Consider the following 6000-nt stretch of genomic DNA (forward strand, 5'->3'; position numbering starts at 1 on the left):
GCCAGGTGGCATAGGATCCTCATCAGTTACCTGAGAACCCATGGAAATGGAAGAGGAGCAATTCATCTTCCATCACCAGAAGACGAGCTATCAGCCACTTTAGTGCTTTAAGTTAAGGGGTTTTCGCTTCTTAGTGGAGCCAATGAAAATTTGCTGATTTTTTTAAAAATTAGCTCAACAACTGCCCCAGAAATATACACCTCCCCGTCAATCTCAGCGCGGAGGTGGGGAATACGCATGCGTATTGGACTCTCAGCGCGGCTTATTGCCATTGCGCCCAAATGATGTTTGAGCATGCGTGGGCAAGTCCGACAGCAGGTTCTGAAGCTGTGGGATGCGCGCTCTGTCCGCTGCCTGGAACGAGCAGATCCGGAACACGTCGGCTCATGTGAGACGTGGCGGGAAGAGCTGAGCTGCAGCGCGGTAAGAAGGTGGGAGGGGCAATGCCGAGGGAGCCAGTGTCGGTGTTCGCACTGGGTCAGGTGTGGCAGTTCAAATAGGACCAGGGCCACTTGTCAGGTTTCCTTGTTGGAAGGTTCAGTGTTGTCACACCAGAGCAGCCGCTGACTCATGTCATTATTGCAATTGTTGGTGGGACTATTGATACATGCAAGGTTCATTGTTGTAAGAGTCTCTGCCCTTGTAAGAACACAAGAAATAGAATCAAGAGTGAGTCATTGCCCCTAATGTCTACTCTGTCATTGAATAAGGTCTTGGATAGACCTTTATCCTCTAACACCTATTTTTGTACCAATGCCAAAGTTCTCAATTCCCTTGATATATATATTTTTTAAAAATTGCTATCTCTGATAACTGTGGGGTAATGCATTTTGTTAAGTCAAGCCAATGCAGGACTTGCTTGTAACATTAGGATCCTGGAGAGCCCTGCAGACCAGAGTGTTTGAAAGTTGCCTAAAAGAGGTGACACAATTCGATAGAAAGTGTTTGACATTGATAAGGGTATAGGTGACACAATTAGATAGAAAGTGTTTGACATTGATAAGGGTATAGGTGACACAATTAGATAGAAAGTGTTTGACATTGATAAGGGTATAGGTGACACAATTAGATAGAAAGTGTTTGACATTGATAAGGGTATAGGTGACACAATTAGATAGAAAGTGTTTGACATTGATAAGGGTATAGGTGACACAATTAGATAGAAAGTGTTTGACATTGATAAGGGTATAGGTGACACAATTAGATAGAAAGTGTTTGACATTGATAAGGGTATAGGTGACACAATTAGATAGAAAGTGTTTGACCTTGATAAGGGTATAGGTGACACAATTAGATAGAAAGTGTTTGACCTTGATAAGGGTATAGGTGACACAATTAGATAGAAAGTGTTTGACCTTGATAAGGGTATAGGTGACACAATTAGATAGAAAGTGTTTGACCTTGATAAGGGTATAAGTGACACAATTAGATAGAAAGTGTTTGACCTTGATAAGGGTATAAGTGACACAATTAGATAGAAAGTGTTTGACCTTGATAAGGGTATAAGTGACACAATTAGATAGAAAGTGTTTGACCTTGATAAGGGTATTGAGTGCAGGTGTTGGGATACCATTTTGCAACTGTTGGTGTGACTCTACTTGAAGTATTGTGTGCATTTCTGGCTTCCCGATTATGGGAATGATGTCATTAAGCTGAAAAAAATTTAAGAAAGGATTCACAAGGATGTTGGCTGGGAAATGATGGCTGGAATTATAAGAAACAGCTGGATAGTTTGTGATTTTTCTCCATGGAGCATATGAGACAGATTACTGAGATGCTCAAGATCATGGGGTAAAGGAGCCTAAAATTAGAAGGCATGAGGGGAAATATTTTAAAGGAACTTGAGGGGAACCTTTTTCACATTGAGGTTTGTGGAATGAGCTGACAAAGGAAATGGAACAGATGTATACAAGGCAATGTTTGAGAGATATATGGACAGTTATGTGGAAAGGAAAAGTTTAGATCTGAGCCAAGTGCAGGCAGATGAGACTGGCTTCACGAGAGAACTTTGTGGGAATGAACACGTTGGGTGGAAGGACTTCTTTCTGTGCTGTAAAGCTCTTAACAAAAATCTATTGCTGCTTATCATGAATATACTATAAGGTTCCACAAATCCTTTGGGCAGTGAATTCTGGAGCTTCTCTGCTTTCCAAATAGTCAACCCTGACTTCTTAAAATATTTTATTTTCCACCAATAAACAAAGAGATAACATCACTGACTGTTAATCAATATTTCCCAGCAATCTACATGCATGTGGTGTTTCTCCCCCTCCCATTGCCCCTCCCCAAAATGGAAAGACAGAAAACGAAGAGAAAGGGAGAAAATAAAGAGACTGAATGTGGTGTTGGTGCTTCCAATAAGTGTCTATAGAGGCGGTGGAGCCACCCCCTTATATAATTACTTTTAATAATCCATCTATTGGTAGATCTCTGTTTTTATTGGGGTGTGGCTACAGCTGTGCTCCTGTGTCTATCAGATATGGTTGCCATATTTTAACAAAGTTGCTGTGTTTCTAAGATTTTAGGTAATTTTTTTTCCATGGGAATACAGCTATGCATCTCAGTAATCCACTTACTGATATGAAGGGGGGAGTCAGACTTCCAAGTCATCACTATCCATTTTTTTGCTATGGACAAAGCAATAAATATGAATTGAATTTGGTGAATTTGTAGCTTGTGTTCATAAGGGTCCCCAGCAGATACAATGTTGGATCCAATGGAAAGGTTACCTTTGTTATTTTGGTTAGTATGTCTGCCAAATCCTACCAAAATGGGGCTACTTTTGTACAGGACCAGGTTGCCTAAATGAATGATCCCTGCTCCATTCCACACCTGAAGCACATCTTTGGCACCTCTGGTTTTGCCTTGTGAATATTTTGCGCTGTGAAGTAGAGGTGGTGCAGAAAGTTGTATTGAACCAGTCTGTATCTAGAATTATTAACTGTTGTCACACTGTCTCTGCACCAATCCAACCAACATCTCTCATCAATTGTGATAGCCCAGGTCTGACTCTCATCTCTCTCTTGATTTGTATAGCCCCCTGTTTGGGTCTTTCACCTTGGAGTACCGAGTACATTCTTGAAATAAATTTGAGTGCGTTTTCCCCATTGAAGCAATCCTTCAACCTCACTAGATGTAGGTGGGGTCACCTATCTCTTAGAAATTATCTTAAGTGAAAGGTCCCAGAAGACAAATTATATTTGTCCTTTAGCTGTTCAAAGGACATAGCTATCTCCTCTCATAGCAGTCCTCAATATATCGGATTCCTTGCTGATACCAAATCTCCAAGATTTTATTGTCTATGTTCATGGACATCAATTCATTATGAGCCTTTTGTGATATGTCCACTTTTTCTCCAATACATTCATCGATCTCGTGCCAGATTTGAATCAGATGTTCCAATATGGGGTTTTCCTCCTTTTTTGTTATTAATTTGTATATAAAATCCTTTGTCATCCTCTTCCCCCAATGCATACAATCCCATTTGCACCCAAGGAGGTGTTACCTCTCCTCAAAGAAGGATGGGTCTTATCCAATTTTAGACCCACTTTTAAGTTTGTCATGTATCCCATTTTTAAAAAAAAAAGTATTGGATCAAACAGTAATTGAATGTTGTACAAACATTCCAAAAATTCCCAAATCTTCATCCAAAAACTTTTCACCTTTTTCACAAGAACAAACCGAGTTTAAAAACGTCCCTTTCTGTATTCCACACCAAAAGCATAAATATGATTCCATATAGTTTTAATTTCTATGGTGTCAAATATAGCTGATGCAAAAAGTTATAGTTAACTACATCTTACATTAATCAACCTGGTTACACCTTCATCACACATCTTTATCCAATCTTCCTCCGAAATAAAGAGCTGTAGCTCCTTCTACCATTTACCCTTTATTTTAAAAATACCAGGCTTATCCATCTTCTCTTGCAATAATGCATACATTTCTGATATAAATCCATTTTTTTTAAACTTTCTGCAGTCAACTTCTCAAACCTAGTCAAACTCGGAAGCTTAAATTCCTGCCCTAAATTTCCTTTATCAAAGCTCGCACTTGATAGAAAGCAAATAGTGAGATTGCTGATATCCCAAATTTATCTTGAAGTTGAGTAAAAGAAAGACACCCTTCTCAAAACAATCTCCCACCATTCTAATACCCTTTGATACCCAGTTTTTAAAATATTGACTATCCATAGCAAATGGAATAATCCTATTCCGATATATAGGAGTCTGAGCAGTAATTTTACCTTTGGATCCCATTATTTGATCTCTCTTCTACCAGATCTCCAATAAATGTTTAAGTATAGGTACATTACAAGTATTTAAAAAAGTAAGGTTTCCATTTAAATAAAGTATTTAACATTACTCTCTATCTGTGACAATTCAATTTTAGCCCATGCTGGAAATTGCTCAGAGTCTGACATTCAATTAATAAATTTCAATTGTGCTGTTTCATAATAATTCTGAAAGCTTGGTAACTGCAGTCCTCCAAAAGCATATTTCCAAATCAACTTTTGCAAAGACACTCGAGATAACTTACTTTTACATTAAAAACAACCAAACTGAAGCATTCATAAAGAACAAGGAATAGATTGAAAAAGATATTGTATACGGGGAAATATATTCATTTTAATACAGTTCACCTGTCCCATCTACCCAAGTCAAGGGAAGATCCTTTCACCTACTCAAATCTGCCTTAATTTTCTTCAATAAAGGTATATAATTCAGATGATATGAATACTGATACTCCACATTTACTATCACCTCCAAATACTTTATTCTATCAGACCAATTAAATCTGTTTACAATTTGAATAATCTTTACTTGAGATTGGTAATAATTCACTCTTGTCCCAATTAACTTTATAATCAGACATTTCTCCATATTGTTCCAAACATCTCTGAAGATATATCAGAGATTCTTTGGGATTTGTTAAGTATATTAACACATCATCTGCAAATAAATTAATTTTATATTCTTCCCCTCCCACTCTAATACCTTTAATGTTAATGTTCTAATAAACTGAGCCAATGGTTCAATAATTAATGTAAATAAAGCTGGAGATAACGGACAGCCTTGTCTAGTTGACCTAGATAAATTAAATGAAGATGAAATTTGTCTGTTTGTCACCACTCGAGCTGATGAATTGTTGTAAAAGGCCCTTATCCAACCAATAAAGAGTGGACCAAACTTAAAACATTCCAAGACTTTAAACAAAAAATGCCAGTCAACCCGATCAAATGCCTTTTCAGCATTGAGGGCTGATATTAAAGGTTGATTATGTTGATTTTTAGATGCATTAATTTATGGCAATATTATCAGCTGAATAAAGATGTTAAATAAAACCTGCCTGATCTACATGAATCAATTATGGCAGATATTTTGCAAGTCTATTTACAAGCACTTTAGCCACAATTTTATAATCCACAATTAACAAAGAAATCGGTCTATATGATGCTACTTTTATAGGATTACAATTTTTTTTTTGGAATAACGATAATCAAGGCTCTAGAAAAAGACTCTGAAGCTTGTTTTAGTACTTGTCGAAATACCGGAAGTAATCATAAAATTCTTTATAAAACTCCAAAGTGAATCCATCCTCCCCGGGTGATTTTCAATTATGCATAGTTTGTAATACCTCTTTAATTTCCAAATCAGTAAGTAGATAATCCAACTCCTGAGCATCGAAATCACTCAAAAATGGAAGTCTAAATCGGCCAAAAATGATTCTACTTGATCAGTATCTTGTTCAATCCCTAAAGTATATAAATTTTGATAAAATGAACGAAATTCGTCATTGATCTTATGAGGTTTATGTGACCCTTGAACCTTTCCTTGCCACATTTATCATCCTAGACACTTGTTCTGTCTTCAATTGCCAAGCTAATACCTTATGAGCCCTTTCTCCTAACTCTTAATACTGTTGTTTTGATCTTTGAATCAACTTCTCGTACTGATATGTCTGTTAAGTATTATAATGCAATTTCAGATTAGATAGTCG

This window comes from Narcine bancroftii, chromosome 2 (genome assembly GCF_036971445.1).
Source record: "Narcine bancroftii isolate sNarBan1 chromosome 2, sNarBan1.hap1, whole genome shotgun sequence".
In the NCBI taxonomy this organism is placed as follows: domain Eukaryota; kingdom Metazoa; phylum Chordata; class Chondrichthyes; order Torpediniformes; family Narcinidae; genus Narcine; species Narcine bancroftii.